The sequence below is a fragment of the Schistocerca serialis genome, unplaced genomic scaffold, assembly GCF_023864345.2.
Source record: "Schistocerca serialis cubense isolate TAMUIC-IGC-003099 unplaced genomic scaffold, iqSchSeri2.2 HiC_scaffold_1362, whole genome shotgun sequence".
Taxonomy (NCBI): Eukaryota; Metazoa; Arthropoda; class Insecta; order Orthoptera; family Acrididae; genus Schistocerca; species Schistocerca serialis.
The window spans coordinates 42,127,010-42,145,815 of NW_026047583.1; the positions used below are offsets into that span (position 1 = coordinate 42,127,010).

General features: G+C 40.4%; 1 pseudogene; it reads left to right on the plus strand.

Annotated features, from left to right (window-relative positions):
* LOC126440376 (molybdenum cofactor biosynthesis protein 1-like) overlaps positions 1-18,806 on the plus strand; it is a 79,448-nt pseudogene that overhangs the window by 44,699 nt on the left and 15,943 nt on the right.

Below are 18,806 nucleotides of genomic sequence, written 5' to 3' on the forward strand. Positions count from 1 at the left end.
GTCATACAGCCATAAACATTCTATCCCAGCAGCAGTTGTGGATATCATAAAACCTGTTTACAGAGACCTGGCAATCTGGAATTATTGAAGAAGTGTCTGCATTGTCAGACTCAAAATCCCAATGAGTCGTTCAATAATCTTATAGTGTCAGTGTTGTCGTAACTGCCGTCTGCGTCATGTCTGCTGTGCAGCGAGCTACGCTAATTTAAGTATTAACTCTATTTTTCTTACTTGTCACTTCTTCTTCCATGTGTTTTTGCTTTTAGGAAGCTTTTTATTGTCGAGTGCTAGTAATAGTGTTCCATAGATTTTGTGTTTGTTTTGAATACAGTCAGAGAGAGTCCGTTTAGTAAGCCATAGTGCCAGTAGTGCTAGTGTTTGTTTTCAATACAGTCCAGAGACAGGTAGGGCTATTTTCATTGTTTTCTACAGGAAGTGTCTAGTAACCACAGTTTAGTCAACTATCAGCCACCTTTAGTGAATTAGCAGTCTAGTTATAAGTTGATTAACTCTCTACAGTAAATTGATTTCTTAGGATGGATAGGATGTGTGACTGCTGTGTATGGACACAGGTGGAGCTGGCCACTGTTCACGAACAGCTGAACGTGTTGATGGCCGCGGTTACCCGTCTTCAGGCTGCTGCCTTGGAGTGTAGCGGCAGTGGGGAGTCTGGTGCTTTGCATGGTACACCCCAGGTGATACATGCTTCACCCACTGACCCTTCTGTCGACACATCTTTGCGGGTACCGGGCGCGGTTGGGCCACCCTCTTCCCAAGGGGAGTGGCGGGTTCAGCAGCATTCGCGGCGCACGAGGCGGAGGGTCAGTGTGGAGGCTGGCTGTGTGGCATCGCCCGTTCTGCCTGTGAGTGGACATGTGGCCACTCCTTCAGCAAGGTCTGAGCAGGCACATGGGGGGAGGGGTTTATTAGTTATTGGGAGCTCCAACGTTAGGCGGGTGATGGAGCACCTTAGGGAAATAGCGGAAAGGTCGGGGAAGAAGGACAGTGTTCACTCTGTCTGCTTGCCGGGGGTCTCATCCGAGATGTGGAGGAGGCCGTGCCGGCAGTGATAGAGAGCACTGGGTGCACCCGACTGCAAATTGTTGCTCATGTCGGCACCAATGACTCCTGCCGTATGGGTTCAGAGGTCATCCTCAGTTCATACAGGCAGTTAGTGGAGTTGGTGAAGGCGGAAAGCCTCGCGGGGTGGAATCTGAGCTAGCTATTTGTAGTATCGTTCCCAGAACCGATAGTGGTCCTCTGGTTTGGAGCCGAGTAGAAGGCTTAAACCAGGGGCTCAGACGATTCTGCGGAGATCTGGGGTGCAAATTTCTCGACATCCGCTATCGGGTGGAGAAATGTAGGGTCCCCATGAATAGGTCACGCGTGCACTACATGCAGGAAGTGGCTACAAGTGTAGCGGAGTATGTGTGGAGTGCACATGTGGGTTTTTTAGGTTAGAGAATTCCCTCCCTAGGCCCGACAAGACACCTCCTGAGATGCGGCAAGGTAGGAGTAGACAAAATGCAACAGGGAATAACAATATTAATGTGCTAATAGTAAACTGCAGGAGCGTCTATAGAAAGGTCCCAGAACTGCTCTCATTAATAAACGGTCACAATGCCCACATAGTACTAGGGACAGAAAGTTGGCTGAAACCCGATGTAAACAGTAATAAATTCTAAACTCAGATTGGAATGTATACCGCAGAGACAGGCTGGAAAGTGAAGGGGGAGGCATGTTTAAAGTGATAAGAAGTGCAATAGTATCGAAGGAAATTGACGGAGATCCGAAATGTGAAATAATTTAGGTGAAGGTCACGGTTAAACCAGGCTCAGACATAGTAATTGGATGTCTCTATAGGCCCCCTGGCTCAGCAGCTGTTGTGGCTGAGCACCTGAAGGATAATTTGGAAAATATTTCGATTAGATTTGCCCAACATGTTATAGTTCTGGGTGGAGATTTTAATTTGCCCGATATGGACTGGGAGACTCAAACTGTCATAATGGGTGGCAGGGACAAAGAATCCAGTGAAATTTTTTAAGAGCTTTATCTGAAAACTACCTTGAGCAGTTAAACAGAGAACTGACTCATGGCGATAACATATTAGTGACAAACAGACCCGAACTATTTGAAACGGTTAACGCAGAACAGGGAATCAGTGATCATAAAGCGGTTACTGCATCGATGATTTCAGCCATAAAAAGAAATATTAAAAAAGGTACGAAAATCTTTCTGGTTAGTAAAAGTGACAAAAATCTGATTTCAGAGTACCTGATGGCTCAACACAAAAGTTTTGTTTTAAGTACAGATAGTGTTGAGGATCAGTGGACAAAGTTCAAAACCATCGTACAATATGCGTTAGATGAGTATGTGCCAATCAAGATCATAAGAGATGGAAAAGAGCCAGCGTGGTACAACAACCGAGTTAGAAAACTGCTGAGGAAGCAAAGGGAACTTCACAGCAAACATAAACATAGCCAACACCTTGCAGACAAACAAAAATTACACGAAGCGAAATGTAATGTGAGGAGGGCCATGCGAGAGGCGTTAAATGAATTCGAAAGTAAAGTTCTATGTACTGACTTGGCAGAAAATCCTAAGAAATTTTGCTCTTATGTCAAAGCGGTAGGTGGATCAAAACAAAATGTCCAGACACCCTGTGACCAAAAAGGTACTGAAACAGAGGATGATGGACTAAAGCCGAAATACTAAATGTCTTTTTCCAAAGCTGTTTCACAGAGGAAGACTGCACTGTAGTTCCTTCTCTAGATTGTCGCACAGATGACAAAATGGTAGATATTGAAATAGAGGGATAGAGAAACAATTAAAATCACTCAAAAGAGGAAAGGCCGCTGGACCTGATGGGATACCAGTTCAGTTTTACACAGAGTATGTGAAGGAACTTGCCCCCCTTCTTGCAGTAATGTGCCGTAGGTCTCTACAAGAGTGTAGCGTTCCAAAGAATTGGAAAAGGGCACAGGTCATCCCCGTTTTCAAGAAGGGACGTCGAACAGATGTGCAGAACTGTAGACCTATATCTCTAACATCGATCAGTTGTAGAATTTTAGAACATGTATTATGTTTGAATATTATGACTTTTCTGTAAACTAGAAATCTACTCTGTAGGAATCAGCATGGGTTTCGAAAAAGACGATCGTGTGAAACCCAGCTCGCGCTATTCGTCCACGAGAATCAGAGGGCCATGGACACGGGTTCCCAGGCAGATGCTGTGTTTCTTGACTTCCACAAGGCGTTCGATACAGTTCTCCGCAATCGTTTAATGAACAAAATAAGAGCATATGGACTATCAGACCAATTATGTGATTGGATTGAAGAGTTGCTAGATAACAGAACGTAGCATGTCATTCTCAATGGAGAGAAGTCTTCCGAAGTAAGAGTGATTTCAGGTGTGCTGCAGGGGAGTGTCGTAGGACCGTTGCTATTCACAATATACATAAATGACCTTGTGAATGACATTGGAAGTTCACTGAGGCTTTTTGCGGATGATGCTGTGGTATATCGAGAGGTTGCAACAATGGAAAATGGTACTGAAATGCAGGATGATCTGCAGCGAATTGATGCATGGTTTAGGGAATGGCAATTGAATCTCAATGTAGACAAGTGTAATGTGCTGCGAATACATAGAAAGAAAGATCCCATATCATTTAGCTACAATATAGCAGGTCAGCAATTGGAAGCAGTTAATTCCATAAATTATCTGGGAGTATGCATTAGGAGTGATTTAAAATGGAATGATCATATAAAGTTGATCATGGGTAAATCAGATGCCAGACTGAGATTCATTGGAAGAATCCTAAGGAAATGCAATCCGAAAACAAAGGAATTAGGTTACAGTACACTTGTTCGCCCACTGTTTGAATACTGCTCAGCAGTGTGGGATCCGTACCAGATAGGGTTGATAGAAGAGATAGAGAAGATCCAACAGAGAGCAGCATGCTTCGTTATAGGATCATTTAGTAATCGCGAAAGAGTTACAGAGATGTTAGATAAACTCCAGTGGAAGACTCTGCAGGGGGGACGCTCAGTAGCTCGGTATGGGCTTTTGTTGAAGTTTCAAGAACATACTTTCACCGAGGAGTCAAGCAGTATATTGCTCCCTCCTACGTATATCTCGCAAAGAGACCATGAGGATAAAATGAGAGAGATTAGAGCCCGCACATAGGCATACCGACAATGCTTCTTTCCACGAACAATACGAGACTGGAATAGAAGGGAGAACCAATAGAGGTACTCAAGGTACCCTACACCATCAGGTGGCTTGAGGAGTATGGATGTAGATGTAGATGTAGACCAAAAAATGTTTTTCTTGTAACGAAGACACTAAAGTGGGGGTCAGTCATGCTGTTATTGCTTTTAATGATGGCAACATTGGTAGCGTGAAAGTGCTACAACATATGGGAATTAATTCTGGAGCAAACTGCATCAGAGAATTTGAATGGATGGACAAGGTTTGCACTGGTAAAGCAGAGTACGCAGCACAGTTGGCCACTACGGAGTCCAGAAAGAAGAAAACAAGAAAAAACTTAAAAAAGATCAAGAGGATGATATACAGTATGGTGCAGGGTGCTTCTGAGTGACTAAAAATAAAATGTTAAGCATATATTGAGTTACAGTCTATTAAAACTTTAAAAACTCTTCCTGAAAATTTACATTTTGTCTTGCATTTTTCCCTAAATCTCAGTAACTAATTCGAATAGCGAATTCAAATTTTCAGTATGTATCCTGAGCCTTCTGAACTAAAAGAAGAACATAATGTTATGTATAAATAAAATTATTTAGAATAACATACAAAAAAATACACAAAATTTTAACTGTGTAATTAAAAAATTGTATTTCCAAAAGCAGTGGCTGAAATGCAATTATTGTAACACTCAGAACATATAGTTTAATGTCCTGTAAAAGTTTCTTGTCAATGGCTACAGTTGTTCCTGAAATACGGGGAAGTTAAGTCACTAAATTTAACATTGTCAGGATATGGTGTTCAAACTCCCCTTAATGCACATTTTCTCCTTCCTCCACTTGGTGAGCAACACATTTATAGTATTTTCACAACAGCAGTAGCTATTTTCTTACAATTTCTTTTTGCAGGCATACCATGTGCCGGGCTTCAAGGGACATGTGGGATTTATTACCTCAATGAGTGAACACTTCTGTGGCACGTGCAACCGTTTACGGATAACAGCTGATGGCAATTTGAAGGTGTGCCTCTTTGGGAATTCAGAGATATCTCTCAGGTGAGTGATGAAACATAGAATAATCGTGTCCAAGTGAAAATTCATGTGAGGAAACCATAAAATTACTAGAAGACTGACAGACTGATCAGTATTTTACCTCCAGGAGGTGAAATTCCAAAACTTCTTATAGACACATTTGTTCCTCTTGTCCTCACATTAGTCATGGAGTCGAGTGACCTTTGAGACCTTCAGAAACTTATCCCTCTTTCCTCTCTCATTAAGGAACTGATAGTTCCAAATGCTGAGTATAGAATAATACTTTCAAACTGTTTGCCATGCACATTAGGTATGTGGTTGGTATATGGAAGAGATAAACTGCAGTTAAATCCAGCGGGTATGAAATGAGTAATCTTTTCTTGAAGTTTTCAACTTGCACCCTCCTCCCTCCCAGACATACAAACCAGATACCTCTAGCTAAATAATTTGTGAGTATATATAATTTGCCTCTGTCAACATCATGTTACACTAACCTATTTGTGAGATTAAATTAAAGGAAAGTAATCAGAACTGGAAATTATGTAAAGACATTTTTAGTTATGTCCCTATGTTGTAATAAAGTTAACACAATATTTCTGTCCATGTGATGGTAACTATGATTCGTCAGCCACTGTTGCCGAGCGGTTCTAGGCGCTTCAGTGCAGAACTGCGCGACTGCTACGGTCGCAGGTTTGAATCCTGCCTTGGCTCAGATGTTAAGTCCTATAGTGCCCAGAGACATTTGAACTGTGATTCATGATTATCAGAGTCTATATGTTCCAAATAAAAATTGGAACTTCATGTGTATAAATGTACAAATTATTAGACAATGGGACCAACAACTGACACTTTTAAATTGATGACTAGACTAAGAGATTAATAATAGGAAAAAAACTGCAAGATACTTGGCGATAAGTTTGCTTCAGGACAAGGTAAGGGGGGTGAGGGGTGGGAAGAATCAGCTCTCTCTTTGTGAGCATACCAGAAATCCTTTATCAACCGAAGGTAAAATAAGATATAAAAATACAGGGTCAAACAATTAATTTAAGTATCTTAAAAACCAAATGACTAATAAAATTGGAAGCTAAGAAAAGTAAGTTCGTAGTAAGTAGGGTGAAACACAAGGGGCTGCAACATATTGCCATTGTTGTTTGACTTGTCTATCAAAGAAAAAAGAAATGGATCAAAACAAAATAAAAGTGAGAATGGAAATGTATCAGAAGCAAATAGGAATAAGCAAGGAACATATTCTTTAATAAAAAAATAAAAATGACCTGTGAGGCAGATGTTCCTACAATTTTATGTTCATAGCACAGCAGTCTGTGAAAGCAAAATATTTATGACATTGAAAAAAGAAAATCAGTGAGTGAAAAGTGTGTGTAGGTGAATTGTGGTGAAAGACTGGACATTGGAACTTCTGTTAGGCTGCCCAGTATTAGTTAACTTGGTAGTAAAGGAGCAAGTTTGCAAGGGCAGATAACTGTTTGACTACATAAAATAGAGTGGGAGTATGGAAAAGCTAGTCCAAGATAGGATGAAAAAGATAGCAGCAACTTAAAAACTGAATTGATAAGTTACCATGAACCCCATTCCAATCTAGTGAATGCAGTGGTTGACAATATCTTGTGACATTCGCCTATAAGGCTCAAACAATAATTGCTAAATAAAAATACAAAATGTTGACAAGACTGTATCGAAGCTGTCACTCTCTTTTGAAACAAGGGTATTTAAACCAACAAACACGCAGGAAAGCAGGGACAACTCGGACACTAGAGGAGGATAGGAAGTATCATTGAAGGAGTGAGCATAAACCGTGTGGAATATGTGTGGTACAAGTAAAAAAAAAAGAAGAAGAAGAAGAAGAAGAAGAAGAGGAAGTGGAAAAATCTTGATCTGGAAACAAGGGAATAAAAATTTGCCACGCGAAGAGACAATATGGTACTGTGCTGATGAGTGTGTACAAGTGGTGATATACAATATACATTGATAAAGGAACTCTGCATTGGGCCCAGAAGACCACGCAATGCCCTTCGAGAGATGTCCTCTACTATATATCTATGGAGAGTTAGGGGGTCAGTATACAACTCTCCAGGCTGTTATCAACTTCCAGAAGTTGAAGACACTGCTTCTCACTTGAGTAGCTCCTCAGCTGGAACTACAAGCAGAGTGTACCCTATTCCAGTCCGTCCACAGAGCAGAATTTCCCGGCTCTACAAGGAATTGAACCTGATCCCTTTCTATGGCACCCCTGTGGCATACTGACTGCATAGCTGTGGCAAGAGTCATAATATACACTTGTGAACAATTGAGTTATAACTATTCTGTTTATTGGGGAGAGAGTATGTATATTGCACCGTGAATGAAACAGTTTAGTGTATCGTAAATGGAATGTATTCAGACCTTGTACTTGTTGTGTGAGAGCGCGGTGTCTTAGACACTTGTAGTGTTTGTCTTAGCATGTACGGACCAGTGAGCCTTACTTTCTAGTATTTTTAATTATATATCATTACTGGTGCCTCTGGCACTTTTGTGCTGCAATAGCAATAGCTTGCAATAGCAAACATTGAGTCAACCATGGTTTTTGGATTAGAAGAAGAGGTCAACTGGGTTGACATTGGGAATAGAGTAATGGGATGTGGACAATAAGCAGTTATATCGAAGGGTGCATTATTTGATATGTTAAGGTTAATTATAAAATGTGGATTGGAGAATTTTTCACGTTGAGCAGAAGTAAGTTTACAGGACCAGATGTCAAATTACACATGATCCGTGTGAATCCCTATAGTCAGCATGAACACTGGCACACAGAATAATTTATAGGTAGCCTTGCTGTATATAAAAAATCAGATTTGTGCTGAACTGTCATGAACAAACTGTCACTTCTCTGGAATAAATAGACTCTGACTTGTTAATTACATCTGTGTAAATGAAAAATATAGGAAAACATAGATTGCTGCTTACTGTAAAGGAGACATGTTACATTGTAGACAGGCACAATTAAAAAGGCACTTACACAAAGCTTTCGGTCACAGCCTTCATCAGCAAAAGAGATACAGAGAAACACACACATTCATACACACAGGCAAGCACATGTCACACACATATGACTGACAACTCCAGTAGCTTGCCCCTAGCTGCTGGACTTGGCAGTTTTTTTTCTCTGTGTGTGTGTGCGTGCGTGCACGCGTGGAGTGCTTGCTTGTGTGTTGTGCCTGTGTGCAACTTTGTTTTCTTTACGGTAAATAGTGATCTATCTTTCCCTGCACTGTTGATATTCCTACCTGGAATTTCCATTGTTTAATCAGTTTAAATAAGAAGGACACAGTTACATATATTCTGTCACTTGAAGACTAATACATGAAGTAAGTGGACATTATTTTTTATTGCAGAGGATCTTTGTCACCACTAATTATTAATTTTGTGTTCCAGTTAATTAGACATGGTTTCATCCTTTCGTGGATGTGCTCTTTTTGTTAAATCTTCCTGCAAAAGATCTGATTTACTTCAAATTAATAAACCTGAGTATTCTGAAAACGGAGGTGCAGCTTACAGCTGCAGTGTGACAGTTGATCACAGGGTGATTTTATCACTGCCATATCGTGGGTAACCATGGCTCGAGACACTTATTCTATAAGGGTGTGTAGTCATTGGGCTTTCTTGTACCACAGTGTCAAAGGTGTACTGTGAGCAGATTTATTCAAGGAAAATACTACCACAATCAGCAGAGTGAACTGCTATGGGCAACAGGATATCATTGACAGGGGTTACCACTGACTAGCATGGCTTTAGCAGCGAACAGGTGGGCCACAATGTAGCAAATGACTCACCAACTCAGTGACAGTCAATAAACAGTAACCATTCATGCCACTGGGAACTGTCACCTCTTTGTGGGATACAAAGATGCAATCTGCACACTGCTAATCACAGTTACAAAGATTAGCATTGGTTCGGAACAGCACCAGGGGATGCTCGAAGCATGCAGGAAGGTCGTCTGTCTGATGATTTGCGGTACATATTGCCAAGGTGGCAGGGTGCAAAATAAGGAGTGATCAAAAAACTTCCATTTGAAGGCTGCATAGTTCAGACCAGTATGCCACACACACACACACACACACACACACACACACACACACACACACACACATATCCATCCGCACATATACCCTGCTTGTGTCTGTATATGTGCGGATGGATATATGTGTGTGTGTGTGTGTGTGTGTGCGAGTTTATACCTGTCCTTTTTCCCCCCTAAGGTAAGTCTTTCCACTCCCAGGGTTGGAATGACTCCTTACCCTCTCCCTTAAAACGAATGACAAATGTCACCAGATGATGTACCTTGCCATGCTTGCAGTGGTTGAGCCTCTTGGTCTGTCACACTTGATCATCCCAACCCAAGTCAAGTATTCATATCGTTGTGGCTACGGATACATGTGTGCGACTTTAGTGATGGCGTTCAGGATTTGCGTCTTGCATCTGGCAGGCAGTATTTTTTCATTGTGTTAAACAATTATGTATTTATATTGAAGTTTATTATTTTATTTACCGGTCTTGCAGTTTCCTTGATTTCTTGCAAAGTACAGTACAATGAAAACCTACCATATTGCATAACAAGTAGATGAGTGTAAACTTCAGAATAGCATCATCGCCATTAAATGACCTTTGTTTTCTTTACTAACTAATGTCTGTAAACAAAAAGAGAAGTGACAGAAGCAAAAAACACAAAATCAGAACTGCTTTTGCTTGATTACAGCAGGGACAGTAATTTTGTAACATCTACATTTACAACAGATCATATTTACAAAATGTTTTGAAATTTGCTCTGTTTTCTCAAATGAAAGTATTGCACTGCTCAATCATTCCTTTACACTCAACCCCGACTGCTGCACATGCTGTGGGGTATGTCATCTGGTTACGTCATATGTTCAGTGTTTCTCACCAATTTTTGGGGTATTTTGAAATTTACAAAAAGGCAAATGCAGAAAGTTATCACATTTTGCTGCACAATACCTGTGTCACAGAAAAATAATGTATACAAATCTTCTCAGATTGGCCACTGAATAACTTTGTGCAAGCCCCGCAATATTTCACCAACACAACTGTTCGTCATCTTCAGGTAGTGGTGGGTCCTGTCATCACTGCTGCAAGATGTGACTGGTGATATTCGCACAGCAGAATTGAAATTTGTCAGGCTAGAAGCAGGAGTACGAATGTGTGTACAGGCACTCCCAGTTGGATGGAAATGCCATTCATAGTAGCCTTCTGCTTATGTGTTGTGGGCAATGACTGCACTTCTGGACACTCGTGTGGTTAAAAGCTGAATTAACTCTCTGCAAGGTGCTGCATCAGGTCATACATCGGAGGATCTGGTTTCTACTGTTTTAATTTCATGGCAGTCAGTGCTGGATTCTGGGCAGTGCTTAGTCAAAATTCCATATTCCTGTTGGTATGATTGCCCACCGTATGGCCTCTTGGGAAACGTGTGGTGCCCTGTATTCAGGCAGTGCTCTGCTACCACTAATTTACTGGGTGGCATTTTTGTCAGTGCTGTTGAACACAGTGTTCTTGCACAATGTGAGGTGTCTGCCCTATATAAGATTTCCCATAATGGCATCAGATCTTATATATGATCTATGTTTTCTAGGGTCAAGATTGTCTTTAACTTAACACAAACACTTCCTTAGTTTCGCTGTAGACGAAAAACACACTTGATTCTGTTTCTCCTAGCGATTCTTTCTATTTTTGAAAACATGCCACTGAAATATGGCAAGAAAGCCATTTGCAGTGCTTGTCTAAGTATCTTCATTTACATCCCTACACTGAACTTGCTTTGCTCAGAGCACATTGCAAATCTGTTTACAAGAATAAACTTTCTGCTGCAACACTGTTATTAGGTTTTACAGTTCACCAGGCAGACTGTTGGTATCTGAGATCACGTGTGCTCTATGTGCCAGGGAGTGTAAGACACTACCACATTGTGCAGGGTGATGGCAACTTTTGGACCACAAATATAACTCTGCGTGTATCAGTTTGCAGTAGAGACTATGCCCCAGTGTTCTGTCAGCTTTTCTTCTAACTGTGACATCCAGGAATGGTAAGCTGCTATCTTTTTGTACTTCCACAGTGAACTGAATATTCAGATGGAGCGAGTGCAAATGCTGCAGGGACATAGGTAGTGTCTGTATTATGTGGGCCACACCACAAATGTCTCTTCAGCATTCTGCCAGAAGGAGGAATGTTGGATATTTACTAAGGGAAATAGAGGATCTCCCATGGGAACACTGTCCACTTGATTAAAGTAGTTGGTGTTACATAAGAAATAGGATGAGGTATGCACATGTTTAAACAGCACCACAATTTCTTTCTCAAACTTGCTGTTAATAACCTCTAATGAGGGCTGCAGGGGCACTTTTGTAAGTAATGATATAACATTTGAGCTAACTAAAAGATCTGAAAGTTCTAGTTTAAGCATCTTCAGGTATTCTATGAAATCCTCTGAATTCTAAATATGATGGTCATAGTCATCCACATGATAAATTTCAAAGCTGTCATGTGGAAATTGCCAGTTGCATCTTGCAGCAGTGATGGTGGAAATCACCACCACCTGTAGATGCCAAAACGTTGTGTCACTTAAATATTGAGGGAGGGACTTGCATAATGTTATCTGGTGGGGAACCCAAAGTGTTTTTGCAACAGATCTATCAGGCAAGCCTGAAAAGTCACATATACTCCAAGCAGTAAGTACCTGTCGTAAAATGATCACATTAGTGAGCTTGGCAATTAATTAAGAGTTTATCAATAAATTTGGCTTCATTTTGCAAGAAATTGTGCTGTGTTCCAGTACTCCCTCTTCAACAAAACTAATGTCAGTTTCTGCTCCACCTCTTCAGCCCAAGATCCTATGTACACTCTTGAGCATTTGTGTAAGATACCTGTTTATTTATAAAAATAAAAGTATCTTCTATCATGACTTTCCCATTCTTGTCCAGTGGGTTTGTTATCCTGCTGTTGCCTACTGCAGACTACAAGATTACTGTTGAAGATTTCTGCAAAGTTTTTATTCCTTTTTAGTGTACCAACATTTCACTGTGTGGTAATTGCCTGGTACTGTTTAACGGGTGTTTTAACAGTTGTTTCAGAGATGCAATACGAAGCAAATGCAGTGAGGATGACTTGCTTGCCATGATTGGGGCAGCAGTGAGATGAAGGAAGAAACAACATCGAGGTAAGATACATTACAGCAAATGTAACTCTATAGATAGAAAGAAAATTTCTGTTTAACAAGTCATAGCAAACATAAGAGCAAAATAGAATGAAAAACAACAGTGATAGAACCTGTGTTTTTTGTGTAAACTTGGATTTAATTTTTATTTAGTATTCATTCTGATTAATGCCCATTGGTCAACAAGATATTTCAGCCCTAGAATTTGGTTCTGCAAGGTCCACCAGATAACCATATATGGCTGTTGTAACTCCTTTATTGGACTTCAGAAGTTTTCCAGCAACAAATCTTTTTTTTTTCTTTCTTTCTTTTTTTTTTCTTTTTTTAAAAAAAAGCTAAAATGCAGAAAACATCATAAAGCAAACACTCACAGAAAAGCATCAGTGTCCTTGAAACAATGGAAACTCCAGTAGGAATATCAACAATATTGGAAAAGGCAGACTACTACTTACTGGTGAAGGCTGTGGCTGAAAGCTTTATGTAAGTGTCTTTTAATTTTGCCCATCTGCAGCCTAAGGTATCTTCTTTATGGTAAGTAACAGTCTGTCTTTTCCTTCATTATTCATTAGTGTTCTTTGTTTTTATTGCTGTTTAGCAAGCATCATGTGGTATATAAGGGATGCGAATAGCGTCAGATGAATCATCACTCTGGAGGATATGAAGGTGCTGCATATTGGTGTGAGACAGCATTATCTGATGAGAGTTTGAAAGAAACCTCATTGTGGATGTCCATTTGGTCGCCTGGTTAAACCTTGCAACATCTGTATTTTTGGAGTATTTGGATCTGACAGTGGCCTGATGTTGGAAAGTAAGGGCATACTCATCATCAATGTTCCAGTTGACTACATGAGACCACTACAAGGGAGCATCACTGTGTAGTGTACTGAGTACATTGTAACCTGTTCACATCTGTGACTGCCATCTGAGAACAAGTACAGTAAACTCTCGTGCAGCTACACTTTTGGCTAGCTAGATTGACACTTGACAAGTTTCAGTTTGCGTGCACCTGGAGCCAAGCATTTGCTGGTGTTTTTTGGCAATCTACTGCTAATCAGTGCACTGGTGTGTGTCAAAAGTCCAAGTATCGTCAATTCGTGCGTGTGTTGGTTGAAGCTCTAGTGTGTTTCTTATTCGTATTGCATGGTTTCATGCCACTGCCATCTATTGGAACTCCTTGATAGTACAGTACATACAGTATTGTTCTATGCAGCGCAACGTAGCCCTGTCAAAACCGACAATTAGAGTGCACCGCCTAACACTTTCCACTTGTTGTCGGTACATCAAAGCTGAGTGTGTAACAGTGAATGTACAACACCATGTTGTGTTGCCACGTGGGCTTGGGTAGAACAGAGGAAATGGCATAGATGTATCGAATGCTTTCATTTGATGGCTGCCACAGCCTGGTTTCAAAAGTCAAAAGTTTGTCTAGTGCATCTCGAGTGTTGTCAAGTTGTGCATCTGTGTGTTTCTGATTTGAGGTTTCGTGCTCCCACTATGTGCCTTAAAGTGTCCAGAGATAAAAGGGGCCAAAAACCATAAAGGACTCAGTCGAGTGTCTGTAGAAAGAACACTGAACGTGACTACAGGCATGAAACATAAAATGAATGTGATCTTGTTGGAAAAAGAGCTTCACACTTTGCAGAGAATTGATGCTGGTGAGCCACCCACAAAAGTTGCTGCAGAGTAGGAGTACAATTACTGATCGGAAGAAAAATTGATCAGGAATTTAAAAATTTTGTTCCATCCAAGCATTGGGCAGCGCAGTGAAATCTTGAAAAGCAATGAGAAAAGGTGCACATCCTCAGTTAGAAGAGGCATTATTTTTGTGGCACGAATAAATAAGAGCCAAAGGTGTGTCAGTTTCAGGTCCTCTACTTTGTCAAAATGAGCTGATGAGCTGATTGAAGGAAAGAAGCAAGAATTGCTCGGAAGTAATGGCCAGCAGGATCGTTTCAAGAAGCAGCATGGCATTCATGAAATTGCCATCAGTGCCAAATCATTATCTGGGGATGAAGCTGCTACACTGATTTTAAGAAGAAACTGCACACAATCATTGACAAAGGAGGTTATACTGGCAATCAACTTTACAAATGTGATGAAACTGGGTTGAATTACAAAATGCTGCCAATGAAAACCCTTGCCTCTAAAGAAGAAGAAATGGCTTCAGGATACAAAAAAATCCAAGAAAGATTTACTGTCCTTGCTTGCAGTAATGCCACTGGCAATCATAAACTGTGTCTTACTTTAATTGGCAAATCCAAAACACCAAGAGCATTTAGACACCAACCAACCAGTTTGCCACTGAGGTACACGAGTCAGTCTTAAGGCATGTATGAACAGTGCCATCTTCAGAGAGTGGTTCCAGGCAGAGTTTGTTCCAACTGTAGTAAATTACATGGAAGGAAAAGGACTTCCTTGAAAAGTGCTACTTCTTGTGGACAATGCTCCTTCTCACCCAGGTGATCTGCAAGATGGGGATATCAAAGTTGTATTTCTCCCACAAAATGTCACATCTCTATGTCAACCGATGGACCAAGGTATTCTTGAGGCGATGGAAAAACATTACAGACGCAAGATGCTGGAATAATTAATAGGTGTGATTGATGCTGCAGATGATTTTGTGGAAGCTCTTAAGAAAATCGATGTTTTAAGTGTCATTCATTGATTGCTGAAGCTTGGAATCTAATTCCTCCAGTTCCTCTTGTTAGGTCTTGGAAAAAACTCTTAGATCGTAAGGCAACCTAAGTGGTGGGAAGGAGGAGGCAACATCGAAACTCAAGCTGACATAATTTTGGTGAATTTACTGGAGAAGCTGGTTGTAAAGACACACACTTCGAAGACATTGAAGAGTGGATAGAAAATGGCATTTTTTCATGTGACTGAGGATGAAATCGTCCAAATTGTGACCGATCATAAAGTGTCAGAAGACTATGTTTCTGATGATGAATCAGAGAAAAATATTCCTCACACATTCTGTTACGAAGTGATCCAAACTGCCCTGGAGTACATCAGCCAACAGGCGGAGACGATTTATCTTGAAATAGTTTGATTTCAACGTTGGAGATGTATTGTTGCAGCAATAGTTTCTCAAGCAAAAAAACAAAAAAAAAAAGACGTTTGTGACTTCGTTACCAAAAAATAAACTCTAATGAAGCATCCTAGAACTTCTATGTCCATAACTTAAAAAGTTTTTTTTTTTTAATTTTCTTGAAAGTTCCTCTAGACAGACTTTTTGTTCCTTTGAGTAATCTCTAGATTTGTTTCATAATTTTGTTCAGTAGTTTATTTTTTACTCAAAAGAGTAGGTAATAAAATTAAAACTCCTGTTATTTCCTGCTGCCAAATAAGAGAGATTTTTTCTGTAAGAATGCAAAATAAACGAGCTTTGCTATACAGCACTTAAAAACTTTGAGTTTTCAATCATAGTTTGGTGCCTTTTTAACATGTCAACACAATTTTTTCAGTAAAAAAGTGCAGGGTTATTTGCAACCATATCAGTAACGTTTTACATACCCTACGCACGTTATACGATCGTATTTCGCAATATTGATGCAATTTGGAGTGTTCACATGTGAAAACAGGGGGACTTTGATTTATCTGAAATTTTTGTTATCGGAACCGGCCACCGTCCCGATCATTTAGGATAAACAGGAGTTCACTGTAATAGACTCCTTGCAACATGCTGTGTCATACAGCTAGGAGCAGCCAGACTATGGAATTGCCGTCCTGCACATAGGCTGCCATTAACACCCAAGCAAATGACTGCATGTGAAGTGGTGCCATGATCGAGAAGTACGGACTGCTAATGAATGGTGTCACATTATGTTCACTAATGAGTCCCAGTCCTGCACTGCTCCAAATGACTATCGTGGAGAAGTTCGACAGTGACCCGGGGAGATGGGGAGAGGTCCCATTCTTCCACATTTTGGGGGGGGGGGGGGGTCACAAAGCAGTCCCATGGTGTGGGGAGCCATTGGGTATGACTTCAGGTCACGGCTTGTAATGGCCGAGGGAACTCTGATGGTACAGCAGTGTGTAATAGTATTGTGGTGCTATTTTTCAACAGGCCAGTGCTTGTCCACATGTAGTGTGTGTCTCTTTAAGTTGTCTGCGTGATGTTGATATACTCCTGTGGCCAGCAAAATCCCCATATCTGTCCCCGATAGAACATTATGGGACCAACATGGACGTCAACTCCATCCCACTGCCTGTATCCATGATTGCAATGTCCAGTTACAACAGTTGTGGATCACCTTTCTCAGGAGGGTATGCAGCAGCTTTACGACATCCTCCCGCACTGTCCAGGCCAGACAGGGTGCATTGCTGTGTTGATAAGTGGGCTCAAACTGATAAGTTCTGTGTAAATTTGACTCTGTTTTGTTATCACTGAAATAACATCGCATACCCTCTAAATTAGCTGTGTTTCAATTTGTTTTCTCCCCACCTTCTGAGTGTCTCACTTTTTTTCAAGCAGTGTAATTTAAGACAGACATAAGTATATGAAAATGGGATGCCATAACACATTGCTATTCAACTATGCCCCTAAGAAAATTGTAAGATAATGGAGAAGAGCAGGTGCACTATTACACTGACTAGAATGTAAACTTAAAGATAGAATTATATTGTGTAACCTATACCGATGATGTAATACTAATTGACAAAAACATCACTGATGTGCTAAAGCAATTTGAAATATTAAGGGAGCAATCTAGGAAAATTGGACTAATAATTTCACCTGGATAAAAAATTAATGGACGATACCAAAATGGCACTGGGTGAACTTATATAGGCAACAACATAGTATTCGGTGATAAAGAGTTTAAATAATTAGGTGAAAAAGACCACTGAACATCATAATGAAAAGAAGGCATAGAATCCAGACTTCAGAAAATACAAACTGTCTCTCAGTTAACTAAAAGTATTTTTCCTGGAACTCTAAAATCTAACATTGCACAACAGTGATCAAATTAGAATTTCTTTATGCATGAGAGAGACTCTTTGTCCAACACAAGACATGAAAACAGCAAACTGAATTAGAAGAATGTAAAATTGTAGTAAAAATCTTAGGTCCAAGAATAAAAGATGGAATACATCACACAGAACCCAGTGTGAAATCTCCAGGCAAATTCCTAAAAACTCTTGTTACAATGTGTCTCCAAAGAATCCAACTTGTGGGACATACAGAAAGAATGTATCCAAACAGGCAGCTCATTGGATTCCCACATACTTGAAAAATAAGATCCAACTGATGAAAACAAACAGGAAGAGACCTTACGAAATTGGAATCACCACATTTACAGTATTCTGATGTAGTGATGAGTCACACAGAGTGCAGTTTCACAGTAGCTTGATCGATGCTTGTACTTGTGTATGTAGTATATGCAAGTGTGTACAGCGTCTCTTCTGGTGTACTCACAATATGCTAATTTAGTGGCCGAGCAGTAAACCGGATCCCTACTCAGTTCCAGTGTGCTGTGCTAATTATTCTTCTTCACTGTACATTTATGCTTGGAGCTGCAAGAGAGGCCATTTTCCGGATAGTGCCACAAAAACAACAAATTCTCAGATATCAGTTTAACTTAAACTCTTCAACATCATAGACAACATTTCACATTAATATGTTGCAGAACACTAGATTAGTGTTAAAATTGCCAGAGTAATCATTGTTCTCCATGTGACAGATTGTCACCCGATGTCCAAAATCGATAAATTTTATATCTCTGCACAGAGAAGCAGCTGGTTGCTCATTGTCATCTGTGGTGCTAATCAATGGGTCGAGCTCGTTGCTGGCACAGCGCCACCTCAGAGTAAGTGGCCCCTCATCCCAGCAGGTGGCGATGTTTAAACACCCGTATAGCTCCCAAGACTTACTGCGTCTGTGGATAACTCCGTCTCTGCACAGAACTTCCCACATTTCCCACACAGTGGGCCCTCGTGTCTCTTACACACAATAAATCTTCAAACTTATTTCATTGGCTAAGTTAAATTTCGAGTGTGACGTGCTATTTCGTAAAAAATAGCAAACGGTAGACATGGATGTTATTGTGACACTTTCCTAAGGCAACATTTGTGTATTACACTTGTAGAAGTGCACTGCAACATAAAACAGTAGACCGTAAGTTCAAACAATGGAAACTACAGGTTGGAATATCTGCAGTGTAGGAAAAGATAGAGTGCTAATTACCATAAAGATGGCACGTTAAAATGCAGACAGGCACAGTTAAGACACTTACACATAAGCTTTTGGCCACAACCTTCATCAGAAAAAGAAATAGAAATACACACCATTCATTCACACAAGCAAGCACACCACACACACACATGACCACCAACTCAGACAGCTCAGGCCAAAA